Raw genomic sequence first — 16,595 nt, forward strand, 5'->3', positions numbered from 1 at the left:
CTTTCTGAGGCAGGTCGCATGGACTTGCTGGTTGGAGGGGGGCCGGCGCGCCCTCAGCGCCAGGCCTCCGCTGGTGTGCACGCTGCTGTTCTGGCGTGCTCCTCGCCAAAGAAGAGACGTGGTTCGCAGGTGAGTGAAAGGGGCCGGTCCCGTACGAGGAAATTGGCCCCTCCTGGAAAAGCGCGTGTTGCGGTGGGGGCGGGGGGAGCTCCGGTGCTGTCTTCCGCTCCGTCGGAATGTGGGCGGGTAATGAGGCCGGCCCCTGCGCTTCAGGCGCGGGTGGCGGCGGGGTTTGACGGACCTCCGGCGGTGTCTGGTGCTCGGGGTGGGCTTGGCTTGGAAGCGGGAGGCGCTTCGGTGAGCGTGCCTTTGTTTCAGGCGGGCGGGGCTCCTCTGGGGCAGGACATGGTTTCAGCGACGCCGGCTGCGGTGAAGGCGGCTGGCAAGAGGGGGGGCGGAGACCGAATACGAAGCGCTCAGCCACAGTAACAACAAAGCCCCTGCACTGGAGAAGAAATAGTAAAGTCTGGGTGATTTTGAGTTTCAATGAGAAAGGTAAAATGTGCACATCAAGACTTTCAAAGTAAATAGACCATTTGGTGCAATAAAAGAGTTCAGAAGATGTAAAGTTCTTGGTGTTAAACACCGGTTTAATGTTCCTCTGTACTGGCCAACACGTGTTTCATCGCAGGGAACAGACTGCGAATCTTCAGGGCTGGATATAGATACAAAAAAATGCATTTGTAAGGGTCTTCTACACGAAATATATTAAGGTGGTATGTGAAACCAGGGTGAAAGATGGCATGCCATGGAGTGACACTGTGTCAATTGTGACTTGAACCGTATTGTACAGGTGACTTTAGTGAGAGTGAAATGTGATATTGATTCTGTCATGTAACAACAGATTGTGAAGATGTGACTATATGCTAGGAGTCTAGAGCATTATTTCAAAACACTGACTAGTGCGAAAAAACATGAAGGTGGCGGAGTGAATCATGAGTGTTTGTGTTCTTTATCGGGTACAATCCCCCATGTGACTTACAGTGACTGTCTGAAAGTACACATAAACTATACTGTCTGACATGTTTCATTTAATGTAATACACCTAACCACAGGTTTCGCAATACATAATTCATTAGAGATAATTGTAGCATCAAAGTCAATTGTAGATCGCACTATATGTCAAAATAAAGCATTATATTCTTGACTGGATTGTACTTATTTTATAGTTTCATGTTTATTAAGACATCGTATTTGGTTCAACAAGGCTCGTGTTAGTTTCTTGGTCAAAGAACAAAGCCCAACGGGTTTTTAATTCTCATGTCAAGGGAGAGTGTCAACAGTTTGGTGAAGCGACAATTAGTTTGCACGCCACTAGTCAGTGAGAGTGCTTAATGATCTATAAGAAGGGGGCATGATGGAAAAGGAGGATATCTGGAAAGTAGGTGCATGGAAGTGAAAATCTGTTAACCTAAAAGAACACCAACTGTAGTATACCTCGTTCGTATTAAGACACGTGGTACGCGGTGTTACGGTAATCTGAGCCAGTAATTATATGATTGGGGCAACAATGATAATGGCAGGTCGTTCCATGAGAATGAACAAAGTATAGATAGTTTTCCAAAAGTGTACAGCACTAAAAACTCACCCTCATAGATTATAGACCGGAATTGGTGTTGTGGCCAAACCCGATATGGGTGAAATATGTAGAAAGTAAACATTGCTCGCGTAGTAGGTAGTTTCTAGAAATATACAATGCGTATTTTATAATAATATATACATAGATGGTTGTGTAAGAAAATAAAGGCGGTGGAAACCCACTTGATTAGTAATCCTACCTCATTAGTATTCAATGGAAGCCATAACCGGGAGGAGAAGATTTGACGCAGTAGCGCTCAGAGTAATAGACAGGCGGATACACCTGTATAGAAAGTGAAGGAACAAGAGTGTGGTGGATATATAACCTTTTGCATTATAGCACTTATTGGTGGGGTAATAGTATTGGACCCAAACGCGAGATTGTTTACCTGACTGTCCGTGGTCCCCCTCCTGTAGTTCCCGGCGCCGTTTTTCAAAGACGGTCACCTGACAGGAAGTCGGAACACCCTTTATAATCTAGTTCCGCTTGTTTGTTCATAAAGAACTAGACCGGCGGTATGCTTACTACTAGTGCAAAGCATGTCTGTATCTAGAAGAAATACTATAATACACCGTTGTGTGGAGTTGAGTGAGGATAGGTGAGGGGATTTTGGAAAATGTTATGTTGCTCCAATTAGTTGGTGTTCGAAAAGGACACATCTTTAAGACTTCCGGAAACCAAAAGGGGGGAGCAGAAATTAATTAATTAGTTCTTGGTCTCGTTGATGATTGTCCCTAAAGGTTATGTGGTGTATTGGTCAGAGGACAGCGTGCTAGTGATATACATGGATATCAGCTGTAGCTACAATGTATTACATGGATAAAAAAACATCGGTAGAAAATACAGACGTCAATATGTATGTGGTATATATAATTCTGTTGGATTAACATACTTTCCAATAATATTGTAACCTTCATAAAATACGGGTATACAGCCTGTTGGTATTGGTATACATTATGAATCTATTCCGTCTCATACTGCAATGTGATAATGGGAGAACAATGGAAAATATCAGGATGCACACAAAGTCTCAGTTTAGTTCCCCAGGAAATATTGCATCTCAGGGTCGTAGTTCAATCCGAATTCTATACTGCGGAGACGCATTATCCAAGTTGCTTCTTTGCGTCTTAGAGCCAGCTCACGGTTTCCACCTCTCACATGGACGGGCACCGTTTCAATACCATAGAAACAGATACGGAAATCTTCAATGGCTGGTTGGCATTTGGCTATATGTAGGGCAACAGGATATTTTGGGTCTTGTTTTTGGATGGCCCTCATGTGTTCGGAGATTCTGTCTTTCAAGCTCCTTATTGTGCTGCCCACGTATTGTTTCCCACATTGGCATTCAATTATGTATATTACATATTTGGTGGTACAGTTGATGTTTACTCTGATGTCATATGTGTCTCTATTTGGTCCATTAAATTTCGCGGTTTTGTGTTTGGCCCATTTACACATTGCACAGAAGCCGCATTTGAAAAATCCCTTGCTGTGTTGTGTCAGCCAGTCGGGGGTCATGTCTGTTCGTGGAACAGTGGGGCTGAGTCTGTTCCTCAAAGTTCTTCCTCTGCGGAAAGTTATTTGAGGAGATGAGGGAATCATATCTTTCAGTATCGGATCATTTCTTAGCAGACTCCAATGTTTAGTCATACTATTACGGATTGATTTGTGTAGACTATTAAATTCAGTGATCATTCTCACTGTAGAGTCTTTCGCCTTGTTAGAGCTGTTCATTTTCAGTGTCTCTGGTCTTGTAATTTTGGACAGTCTCTTTTTGGCTGAGGACAGGATGGTTTGAGGATACCCACGTCTTTCGAATCTTAGTTCCATGTCCTGTAGGGTGTTGACCAGGTCACTTTCTTTGCTGCAATTTCTTCTAGCTCTAAGAAATTCCCCAAATGGTATGGATCTAATCTGGTGCGACGGATGGAAACTGTCTGCTCGAAGAATAGCATTACAAGACGTAGGTTTCCTGTAAAGTCTACTATGTAGTTTATTCTCAAGGACATAGAATTCTAGGTCTAAAAACTCCATTTTAGTTTTACTGGACTTCATGGTAAAGTTCAGTTCCCAGTTGTTGTGGTTAAGGTGTTCAAAGAAACTTAGGAGTAATTCATCTGAACCCGTCCAGAGTAAAATGCAGTCGTCAATGTAACGTCCCCAAAAAAGTATGGAGTTGGTATATGAACTGCCTTGGGTACCCCAAATGTGGTCAGCTTCGAATGCACCCATGAAAAGATTGGCGAAAGATGGCGAAAACTTTGAACCCATGGCTACTCCGCGTTTTTGTCGATACCAGTTTTTTTGAAACATGAAAAAGTTATTGTTAAGGATCAAGTTCATCATGGAAATTAACATTTGTGTATGAGCCCACAGGGATGCTGGTCTATTGGATAGAACCTGCGTGATTGCTTCTATACCCAGGACTGGATTAATGCTCGTATAGAGAGCGACAACATCCATTGTCACTATAGTTGTGTTCGGTTGCCATTCCAGGTCGCTTAGTACACTCAATATATGTTTAGAGTCCTGTATGAAGGAGGGTAGGTTTTTCACTAGTGGGCCTAGAAATACATCCACATATTCTGCCAGTCTCTCAGTGGGGCCCCCTATTCCAGAGACAATGGGTCTGCCTGGTGGGAAGGGGAGATCCTTGTGGATTTTAGGAAGGGTGTATAGCCATGGGTATGTCGGTTTGAGTACTTTGAGATAAAGGTATTCATCCTCATTAGGAGACCATCTTCTTTCCATTTTTGTAGATGGTTGTTGATGGTCATTGTCAAAGTACCCATAGGGTTTAGTGCGATTGGTTCATAACAAGAGGTGTCTGCTAGTTGATTTAGTATTTCGTTGTTGTAGTCGTCTGCATTCATAATCACAATGTTACCTCCTTTATCCGCCTCGCGGATCACAATGGTGGAAGTCTGTGTGAGTGTAATGAGGGCAAGACGCTCTCCTTTGGTAAGATTGTCTTTAAAAGTAAACATTTCATTGAGTTTCTTAGTGTTAATTTTGTTGATGTCATCAAGAACCCGTTTGTAAAAAGTGTCAATGTTGTTACCACCTGGTAGTGTCGGTGTCCATGTGGATTTACTTTTGAGACCACTAACAACCCCAAGATCTGTGTCTATGTTCAGTTCTTCTAGAAGCTGTCCCATCTCTAGGGGGCTGTCTTCACATTCAGTAATAGATAACAATAAATGAATGGCTTGTATATCCTTTATTGTTGTTACATCATCAGTTAAAACATCAGGAATGTTTCTAACATTTTTGGTGTTGGTAGTTTTTCCAGCAAAATACTTTTTTAGTTTGAGGCTCCGTACAAATTTAAAGAGATCTATTTTGGTTTGACATGTGTCTCCTGTTGAGTAGGGGTTGAAGTTAAGACCTTTAGAAAGAAGGTTGGTCATGTCAGGAGTTAGTGGGAAAGAGGAAAGGTTAACCACTTGAACTTCATTAAGCTTGTTTCCTATTTCTTTGCTGTTCCTGACCTTAGTTTCCTTCGGTACTCTTCGTTTGCCACCCCTGCTGCCTCTATGGATCTTTGGTTTGTTGTATCCCTTTGGGGTTGGGTCTTGTTCCCTTTGCGCATACGTTCTAGTTCCACTAAAAAAGGAGTGCTGTTGCTGTCTTGCATGTCACCCCTTTCTTGTTCAGGTTCGCTTACACCTGCAGAATTTAGGGATGCGTTGCTGGATGAGACAGAGCTGGGGGCAGATGAGATGTTTCCACTTTTTTTAGGGTTATTAGGTCAAATCAGTGAGTCGTATTTGCGATCATAAGTAAAGATTCTACCATTCCGGTAGTGTGCATCGTCTCTCTTAATTTGCCTCGCCTTTCTGTTTTTTATTTCTTCCTGATGTTTCAATAATACCTCATCTAGAATGGTGTAATTTTTTACAGTGGGTTCAGGCATGTTAAGATCTTTTATTTCTTGTTCTAATGTCGCAATTTCTCCCAGTAGTTTACTGGACTTGCGATCCGCGCTCTCTATCAGGATGTCCATGAGGGCAAAAGAGTTGTTAGTTACAGAATCTTGCCATTTTTTTACTAGGTCTAAATCCAGATCATCATATGTCGGGAAGGTATGAGAGCGTAAGCCTCTCGGTATTTGTTTAAGACGCATATATTGTTTGAGAGTCGTAGAGTCCCACCAACGTGAGTTCTCTTGTTTTTTGAGTCTTTCTAGTTTCTTGAATTTATCTTTAAGGCCCTCCACTCGGGGGTGGACCAGCATTAGCCGTGGCAGTGTGAGCAGGCATGCCTTTGGCTAGATTTTCAAATAAATCTGCTGCTATTTTATCCCTATCCATGTTAGGGTAGGGATGTTATTAGTTGTTACTGAGTCGATGTGCTTAGTAGGGAATTGAGATTTTTGAAGAAATAAAAGCGGGGGGCAGCCTTCACTGGAAATCAATATACTATTGTATCTATATCCAGCCCTGAAGATTCGCAGTCTGTTCCCTGCGATGAAACACGTGTTGGCCAGTACAGAGGAACATTAAACCGGTGTTTAACATCAAGAACTTTACATCTTCTGAACTCTTTTATTGCACCAAATGGTCTATTTACATTGAAAGTCTTGATGTGCACATTTTACCTTTCTCATTGAAACTCAAAATCACCCAGACTTTACTATTTCTTCTCCAGTGCAGGGGCTTTGTTGTTACTGTGCAATTTGTGTGGATCTTCTTGATCCAACCTTGAACGGTTACGAGGGATTACCGCCCGCCCTTCTTGCCTGGACTTCTGCACTTTATAGTAGTATATACTTTGCGGTTACTCAGGTGCGCGCCTTGTCATTTCTGGAAAACCCCAAACCCTCCCAGTTGAACAACGAAGCGCTCAGCCTCTGATCCAGCGGGAGCAAGGATGTCAGAGCCAGTGAAGGGGCAGGCAGCGCGTGGTGATAGGAGAGGCTCCCTTCAATTTATTGACTATGGGCGGTCAGGACAGCCAATAAGGGAGCCAGTGGAACAGTTGTTCTCCCCTCCAGGCCATGTGGTGGCAGAGACACAAGACCTGACTGGAATTGAGGTTGGGACATTATTAACCCCTTCTAGGCAGTCTGGGCCTCCTTTGCAGGTTGTACATAGGCCTACTTCAGGCAGGTTTTCTTCAGTTGGTCTGGAGGTTTGTGAGGGCATGGAACGTTCAGGGGGTCAGGTTTCATTTGGTGATAATATAGAGCTGGTTGGTCATGAAATGGAGGGTAATGTGGGGAGTCCTTTGCTGTTTTCCACGCCTGGTTCTTCTGTGGGTGCTGCATTGTCGGCGGGGGGGGAGTTCCAGGGGAGAAGGGGAGTGGGCTCAAATGGGTGTGGGGGGTTCAATTTCTGGTGCTCCTTTGGATTTGAATGTGTCAAGGCCTGTGGATACAGGGTCTTTTGGTCTGTTGGATGTTGATGTCCGTCTTCAGTGGGAGGGCAGGGGTCGGTCACAGGTAGGCCAGAGATCTTTTTCTTATGATAATAATGTTGTAGTGGCAGTGGTGGGTCATTCTACAGGGGAATGTCAACCTGTGTTAAGGAGTGTGGGGGGTGTTGGTTTCTCTGACAAGGCACCAGGACATGACAGGGCTTTCACACAAGTAAGTGCTGGGCCTGGACAGGGCTTTAAGGAGGCTGTTCCATATTGGTCTGGGGGTGCGGGAGGCCCCTCTTTCATGTTTGGTTCTCCTGGTTGGGAGCATTTTGGTGCTGCGGGTCTGGCGCAGCGTGGCTTACAGAAGGATGGTGTGGGTCAAGTTTGGGGCGCAGGGGCCCCTCTTCTGGCTTCTTCTTCAGCGGTGGCGGGGGATAACTTGGATGAGAGTGATGATGAAGAGGTGATAGGCGACTCTCCAGTCAGAGGGGTGCCTTTGAGGGGCTGTATTAGAGGGCGTTCTTTGGATAGGTTTCAAGGAATGGTTGTGGGTTCTAATTTGCAGAGGACAGGGTCTGTTTCAGATGTTGTATTCAGGGACCCTAGCACACCAGTCCAAACTTTTTCTTTTCAGGATAGGAATAGGTGCGGCGGTCCAGACTTGGCAGGGCGCGGTCCAATCACTTTCGCCAAGGTGAAGCGAGGAGAATGCCTAGCGCGGCCCTCTCTGTTCCACCGAGGGAACCCGCCGCGGCCAGCACACGAGGGTCCGGCGTGACCCCGCTGGCCCCAACGAGTAGCAGGTATAGGTGTCCTACCTTGCCGGCGGCTATGGAGCCGCAGAGTCAACGCAAAGGGAGTTACAGGCGGGTACAGTCTGCTCCCCCTCCTGGAGGTTCTTCGAAAACATTTAAATGTAATATTGTCGATACCGGGTTGGGTAAGACCCGTGCTGATGTGTTGCCTATTGTTTCTGATTCAGTGGTGCTGGATTATGACGAGGATAGTCCCGAAGAAGGTGAATTGCGGGACGTGGAGGGGGGGGGGGGTGCCCTCTCATGTATCTGGTAGTATTTTACAGGCTCCAGTGGTACAGAGTCAAGTGCAAGTGAGAAGAGAGCACGGCCCATCGGTCAGGGCGCCTCGCAGACTGGACACATTGACTTCAGCGCCACAGGCGGAGCCTTCGAGAGTGGTCTCTCTGTTGCCAGGTGACAAGTTAGCTACACAGGCCAAGCCTACTATGGTGTCTGTGGGAATAGGAGGGGAAAGCGATGTTGTTATTTGTGAAGGGAGGTTGCTGAAAGGACGTTACGTAAAGGACACTGCTGTGGGCACTGATGATGTTGTGGAAGTAACGGGTAAAGTGGAGAGTGGTACTAGCACTGGTGCTTCCAGTACGGTTAAAGAGCCAGTGGCCAGTAAAGAGTTGAAAATTAAAAAATTACCTTATATGGGGGTCACAAAGCCTTTGGGGGCTCATTTGATGTTGACCACAAAAGAACGTATTTGGAACGGTGAGTATGTGGAACTTCTTAAGCTGCTACACCGGGAAGTCCGGTCCAAAGAGGGGTCTAAGGAAGAGGAGTTTGAGTTGGCCAAACGTCCTAGAGTTCCTTTAAACATTGAAAATTGGACAGCTGCATTCCTTATCTATATGAGGAGAAGTGTGGCTCAGGGGTTAGAGGCGGCAGACCCGGAAGCTGAGATCGGCCCTGGACCAGGGTTCAATTCCCCGCCTCGACGGGGCTTGGGCTCAATAATTCCACGGACTCGATAATTCTCGCTCCGGTGCCTACTCGACTCACGGGTTCACACTCTGCGACTCTGGGCAATAGCTTGCTTAATCTCCACAACGGCCCCTCGCGGCGGGATGCCTGGCTTTCACCTTGTGGATACCCTGCCGGGGTTATCTCACAGGGGAATACCAGGACGGGTTCCCTAAGCAAGCGCTTAGATGCCTGCGATGTGGGTGGTTTGCGCTATATAAATACATGTACATGTATACTGTGAAAAGTTTCCAGAGCGCAGCGTGTCTCTTTTTAAATACATGGATGTTATACGCAAGGCCCAGATCACTGGAGGGGGGTTTGCTTGGTCCCAGTATGATGAGGAGTTCAGGGCCAGGATGGCTTGGGATCCGGAGGCCAAGTGGGGTGAGCTGGATCTTGACTTATGGCAGCATACCATGGGATCTGCATCTGGGGGGAAGACTATTTTTACAGCGAGTGGCTTCCCTTTAGTTTACCGGCCCTTTCAGGGCAAGCCCACCCGGGGAGGGGTGGGAGCTACTTAAACCACACAGTCAGGGATTGGCACATGCTGGGAGTTTAACAAGGGATCTTGTACCAGAGAATATTGTAAGTTTAAACATGAATGCTCTGGCTGTGGTAGGAGACACCCATTTTCCAGATGCTGGGATAACCAGCCAGCAGGAAGCCAACAGGGGAAACAGGCGAGTGCAGGTGGTTCAGGGACGCCCCCACAGTTTTCAGGGGGAAGGGGATCCAGAGGTTCTAAGGGTGTTGGGTCCAAGGGCTCATACACCGGTTAAGTTGGAGAGATTGCGCCTTGCGCTTCAGGACTATGAGGATGAAGTAGTAAAGAAAAAATTGTTGGAGGGTTTTGAATTTGGTTTCCGGCTGGGTTACATGGGCTCAAGAGAGAGGAGATGGTCTGCTAATTTAAAATCTGCATCTGAGCATGGTGCAGTGGTGCAAGGCAAGCTAAATAAAGAAGTACATGAAGGAAGGGTGGCTGGCCCTTTTCCTGATTGGCCGATCCTTAATTTAATTATATCACCTGTTGGAGTGGTCCCGAAGAAAGATCCGGGACAATTCAGGCTTATTCAACACTTATCATGGCCAGAAGGGTCGTCTGTTAATGATTTTATTGACCCAGAGGCTGTTTCAGTCTCTTATTCCTCAGTTGACGTGGCCATGTCACTTGTTGTGACCTCGGGCGCAGCTGCTGAGATGGCCAAGTGTGATATAAAGTCTGCCTTCCGGCTGTTGCCTGTCCACCCGGATGATTGGTGTCTCCTGGGTATACATTTTTCAGGACAATGGTATGTAGACAAGGCTCTGCCGATGGGTTGCTCCGTTTCATGTGCTCTTTTTGAGTGTTTTAGTACTTTTCTACAATGGTACTTTACTCATCAGTCCTGTCACTCACTGGTAACGCACTACCTAGATGACTTTTTCTTTGTCGGGTCCCCGGGCTCCACGGAGTGCCAGTCTGCTCTGGACACTTTCCAAGGGCTCATGGAGGATCTGGGAGTTCCTTTGGCTCCCGAGAAAACGATGGGTCCTGCCACTGTTTTGTCCTTTTTAGGTATTGAAATTGATTCTGTGGCAATGTGTGCTCGCCTGCCTGAGGATAAAAAACTGAAAATGTTGGAGTTACTTGAAGCCATGTTATCCAAAAGGAAAGTGTTGGTGAAAGATGTTCAGGTGCTACTAGGCCATCTCAATTTTGCCTGTAGGGTGGTGAGAGCAGGCAGGACTTTTTGTCGCAGATTAGGCAGGGCTCTTGCAGGTCAACAGTTGCCTCACCATCGTGTTCGTTTGTCTGCTGGTGTCAAGGAGGACTTGAGAATGTGGAAATTTTTTCTCTCTTCTTTTAATGGTGTTCCTTTGGTACGGGACGTTGACTTCCAGTGGGATGTGCAAATGTTCTCAGATGCTGCGGGCAGTGATGGTTTTGGGCTGTATTGGAATGGAAGATGGTGTGCTGAACGTTGGCCGGATGAGTGGTTGAATGGCGGCCGCAGCATTACCTTTTTGGAGCTTTTCCCTTTGCTGGTGGCTTTGACCCTTTGGGGGGAGGAATTGGCACACAAGAAGGTGCTTTTTCGTGTGGATAACATGGCTGTAGTGGAGATCGTTAACCGACAGTCTGCCAGGGATGAACAGGTATTGAAGCTCATGAGAGTCTTCGTGCTGGGTTGTTTGAAACACGACATTCACTTTCGTGCTTTGCACATCCCTGGTGTGGACAATGACATTGCGGATGCTCTGTCTCGTTCACAGTGGGGGAGATTCCGTGGACTGGCGAGGGAAGCAGACAGAACACCGACCCCGATGCCGATTCATCTGTGGCACGTAGGCAATGTCGGGTCGTACAACTGGTGGTAGGTTCTTTGTCTGTGTCTACGCGTTCTGCCTATTCTCTGGCCTGGAGGGAATATCTGGAGTCCGGTGCTTCTAGGCGTGAGGAAGTTTGGCGTCGTTCTGAGGATGTGGTGAACTTCATTTTAGACCTCATGGATAGAGGGTTGACCAAGGTAACCATTGCAGGTAAATTGGCAGGGATAGCTTTCATGGGTAAGTTGTTGTGGGGTTATTCTCCGACAGCGGGGGAAATTGGCAGAAGGATGCTTGAGGGTTGGGCCAGAGAGCAAGGGCATACTAGTAGACTCAGGGCTCCTTTATCTTGGCAGATCCTGGCTCGGTTGATCACTATTCTTCCTTCTGTTTGTTCGGATGACTTTGAGTCATGTTTATTTTCCATGTTAATGGCATTCATGTTTTTTGGAGCTTTCAGGGTTTCGGAGTTGTTGGGTTCGAAATACAAGTGTGGCCTATTTTGGCGGGATGTTTTTTGTTCGGATGAGGGGGTGCATATATGGTTGGCCAGCTCCAAAACTGATCAGACGAGGAAAGGGAAGGGTGTGTGGTTGCAGGCGCGTGCTCCAAGGCTTACTTGCCCTTTACTGTTGGCGCGGCGCTGGCGTTCACTGTGTGGGGGTGGTGATGATGCGCTTGTTTTTCAGCATATTGATGGCACCCCTGTTACAACATACCAATTCCGCATGGTTTTGCGCAAGGCTTTGCAGCACTTAGCCCTGGATGGGAACTTATATGGGACACATTCTTTCAGGATTGGTGCCGCAACTGAAGCCTTCAACAGAGGTTGGACTGAAAGAGATATCATGAGATTGGGGCGTTGGTCTTCCAACTGTTTTCAGCGCTACGTGAGGAGTCCAGCGGAGGAGGCGCATGCGTCATCTTCCTTCCCATGAGCTCTAACTCTGTTTTCTTTTGTAGGATCGGTTGCTGGGCCTCGTTCTCCTGTGGTGACAGTCTGGATAGTTGGGCATTCCTTCGTGAAGTGGGCCCGAGTCCAGGCGGCACAGAGTTATTTTGGAGAACTTTTGGGTTTTAATGCTCGAATGTTTAATGTGGTTTGGAAGGGGAAAGGTGGGATGCTCTGGAGAGAGTTAATCCCTTGTCTTAACAACAATATGGTGGGCGGGCTATGTCCTGATATTTTGGTCATCCATCTGGGGGAGAACGATCTCTGTGCTACCAAAGGTGTGGTGTTACTTCGAGCTATTAAAAGGCATCTGGGCCTTATTAAGGAGCTTTGGGCTGGGTGCCATGTCTTTTGGACTGAATTGATACCGCGTAGGATCTGGAGAGGGGCAGTCAATCTCAGGGCTGTTGACAGGGCCAGGAAGAAGGTAAACTCTGAAGTTTCCCGCTGCTGCTGTGGTCTTGGTTTTAGCAGGATTTCCCATAGGGAAATTAAATTTGAGACAGTGGAATTTTTCAGAGATGATGGTGTTCACCTGTCCAGAGTGGGAATGGACCTATACTTGTTAGAGTTACGTGAAGTTTTGGCCCGTTCGCTAGCTATGCAGCGTTGATATTGGTTCTGTTCTGTTTTTAGTTTACTGTTTGGGGGGGCAGAAAGGGAGGTGGTGTAGTTTCTCTCCCCCCCCTACCTTTCTGGGTGGCGGGGTTTTTGGTTGTATTGGTGCGGTTTATGGTAGACTGTTTGATGAGTATTGGATCGATTCTTTGATTGACAGGTTCAGGGGTATGTTGGTCATTGTTTGACCGTTCAGGTTTTGGGGGGGTATTGGCAGGAGTGAAGGGTCAGGCAGGGTTTATGGTTATAGAGGGCCTGGCTTTCAATATGTGATTGGGGTTTGATGAATAAAGGTTTTAAATGATGACGTAATGATTTGATTAATGACGTAATGTTTATTGATGATGTGATGTTTATAATGTTGTTGTAATGTTTTAATGCTGTATTGTTGGGTGGGGGAGGGGCCAAAGAATTTTAGGGGAGGGGGTGGGGGGCGGGGTTTGTAGTTAATTATTTATTTAGTGAGGTATAGTTTTGTAAGGCGTTGCCAAGGTTTTATATTTGTAATGTGCACCTGTTTCCTAATAAAGCGGCCTTTTCCACACTCAAAACAATCTTGGTCTACTTTTCTCCCACCCCTCGCCCTCCCTCCCAAGGGGGGCTTGGGGGAGGGAGCTGACCGCAGGGAGGTCCCCTCCCCCGGGCGGTTTGGGAGGGCTGCGAGAGGTTTTTCATAAGAAGTTGCCAGAAGGTTCTGGACTTTGGGCTGGCCTAGTAGGACTGGCCAGCCCAATTATAAATTCCCCCGTTCCCGCCTCCTAGCCACCATTTTAGGTTTGGTGACCTGGTGGCTAGGAGGGCTGTTAGCGTTTTTGTCCCACCCTCCCTCCCATTTTTTATTCCCTCTTTTCTGGGGTTTTTCCTCCCCCATTTTTGTTACGTCAAGATTTTTCTCTCTTCTTTTATTTTATATTTTTATTTTTGATTAAAGGCTGTTTTCTTAGATATAGGTTTGCAGGGGTTTTTTCTTGTGATCTGTATTGTCGCTAGGAACAGGTGCTGTGCGGGGTTTTTGGTTGTATCGGTGCGGTTTATGGTAGATTGTTTTATGAGTATTGGATCGATTCTTTGATTGACAGGTTCAGGGGTATGTTGGTCATTGTTTGACCGTTCAGGTTTTGGGGGGGTATTGGCAGGAGTGAAGGGTCAGGCAGGGTTTATGGTTATAGAGGGCCTGGCTTTCAATATGTGATTGGGGTTTGATGAATAAAGGTTTTAAATGATGACGTAATGATTTGATTAATGACGTAATGTTTATTGATGATGTGATGTTTATAATGTTGTTGTAATGTTTTAATGCTGTATTGTTGGGTGGGGGAGGGGCCAAAGAATTTAAGGGGAGGGGGTGGGGGGCGGGTTTGTAGTTAATTATTTATTTAGTGAGGTATAGTTTTGTAAGGCGTTGCCAAGGTTTTATATTTGTAATGTGCACCTGTTTCCTAATAAAGCGGCCTTTTCCACACTCAAAACAACCTTGGTCTACTTTTCTCCCGCCCCTCGCCCTCCCTCCCAAAGAACGACTTTAGCTTGGCATACATTTTCTGCCATTCGTGGAATGGTGAGAAACACCCCTCACAAGTACTTAATTCGAGGAGGTGGTTGCAAGCTGGCCCCCAGCACTTATTTTTGGACACTGGTACTTAGTTTTCCTCGTCATATTTTGACCCAGAACAAGAAAGAGAAAAATAAATACAAAAGGGGGAAAGAAGGAAGAAACGAAAGACAAACAGTTACAAAGAGAGAAAGCAAGGACGAAAAATAACGTGTAGTTTGAGGGGCAAGCAGTGTCTGGGTATGGATTAAAGAGGCATTAGGTGGAGTCAAGGTTACACAGCCTGGGTATTCAGCACAGACCTGCAGAGCCGGTGCTGACTTCTGAGCAAAGGTTTGGGCCTCAGCACTTATTATTTTACAAATGAGGCAGTGCCCCTCACCTATCATCTGCCTCAGAGTGTTTAAATGACAGCACTGTCAACAGGAAAGGAAACCTGTATGTAAAAACCTTTGGGGTGTTGGGATTGAAACGGATGAGTGTTAGTCAATTGTATCTGGTATTCCACAGTTTCCTAATATCCCGACTTACTAGTAGAAACACGAGCAATCTTTTAAACTTAGTTCGATTAAAATAGGCGGTGTCAGTAAAGCCTTTAAAGGGCTTAGCATCCTTCCGAATTCCTTAAGAGTCCATAAAAAATTCACCTAGAGGCCTCTCTTCTTCCCCCATAACCACAGATAGTGTACAAGTGACAGCAGCAATATATTATAGCCATAATGAAGGTAGTGATACTTCCCAAACGGCGTGATAATTGTAGATTTTGTATGGCACAGCATGGATTTTTATATACCTAGATGACTGGCATCTACTTTCTTTAAAAAGCCTTTAGGGAGGGATGAAGAAGATAAACTGCTGAATCCTTTAGTTAATGCCTAAAACCAATATTGACACTTTTGAGAGAAAAATGACAAACATGGACGATTTGTGCTCACTATATGTTGGACAATCTAGATAAATAGATTATAAAAAGACTTAGGGGTATATGTACAAGTGCAGCTAGCCAGTTTTTGCATTAGTTAGCGGCAATTTTCTTAACACTGCCTAGCGCCGAAAACTATCGCCCTGTTAACTATGTATGTACAATACGTCGCAAAACCAAAGGGTATGAAGGACAGAGTGTTGAACATTGTAAGCCCTCACCCCCAGTCAACTGATCTGGGTTTTATCCATCATCATTTTTTAGCTCGCTCCGCCACCCCAGTTCAGACATGGCCATATGCAAATCAGTCTGACCCTGTGCCTCATGGAAACAATCCAGCCCGAACTGCCAAGCCATGTCTTCCCTGGACCGTAAACAAGCATCCTGAAACCGGTCCTAGGATGCTTGTTTCCAGTCCAGTCCAGGGAGGACCTGGACTGTTCCCATTGGGTGCAGGGTCAAGACTGATTTGCATATGGCTGGGACAAAGCTGGAATGGCATGGTTAGCAAAAAAACAATGGATTTAGGCCCAGATCTCTGTACTGGGGTGAATATATGACATTGTCCTGCATTCTGTCCATCAATTGTTCTTTTTGCATTTGTCACCCCGAATGGGACGGGTATGCTCAGATGTGAGTCCTGTGCTCTCCATGCCACTGGAGTCTAGCTATCCTGGCAGATGAGGGCTGAAAGCCCGAAACTGGTCCTAGGATGCTTGTTTCCAGTCCAGGATGGACCTGGCCTGGCAGTTTGTGTTGGACTGTTCCCATTGCATGCAGGTTAAAGACTGATTTGCATATGGCTGCGTCCAAACTGGAATGGCAACGTGAGCAAGAAAATTATGGATTTAGGCCCAGATCTCTGTACTGGGGTGAATGTATGACATTGTTCAGCATTCTGTCTATCAATTTTTCTTTTTGAATTTGTCACCCCGAGTGGGACGGGTATGCTCAGACGTGAGTCCCATTCTCTCCATGCCATTGGAGTCAAGCTATCCTGGCTGATGAGGGCAGAAAGCCCGAAACCGGTCCTAGGATGTTTGTTTCCCGTCCAGGGAGGACCCGGCCTGGCAGTTCGGGCTGGACTGTTCACCTTGGGTCAAGACTGATTTGCATATGGCTGTGTCCAAGATGGAATGGCATGGTGAGCAAAAAAACGATGGATTTAGGCCCAGATCTCTGTACTGGGGTGAATGTATGACATTGTTCTGCCTTCTGTCCATCAATTGTTCTTTGTACAATACGTCGCTACATGGTGATAGTTTCAGCTAGCTGTGACAAAAATTGCTGCTAAAACTAGCGTCAAGGTGATAAAAAGTTTGATGTTAGCGAGACCAAAGTGATGAAAGACCAAATAGCAGGAAAAAAACTCACGTTAGTCAGCCCAACATAAATTTTCTGCCTCTAGTGGCAAAAATAGTCTATAAGTCCACCTCCAATGAAAAAAATAAAATAAAAACAAT

This window comes from Lissotriton vulgaris, chromosome 3_2 (assembly GCF_964263255.1).
Source record: "Lissotriton vulgaris chromosome 3_2, aLisVul1.2, whole genome shotgun sequence".
Lineage (NCBI taxonomy): Eukaryota > Metazoa > Chordata > Amphibia > Caudata > Salamandridae > Lissotriton > Lissotriton vulgaris.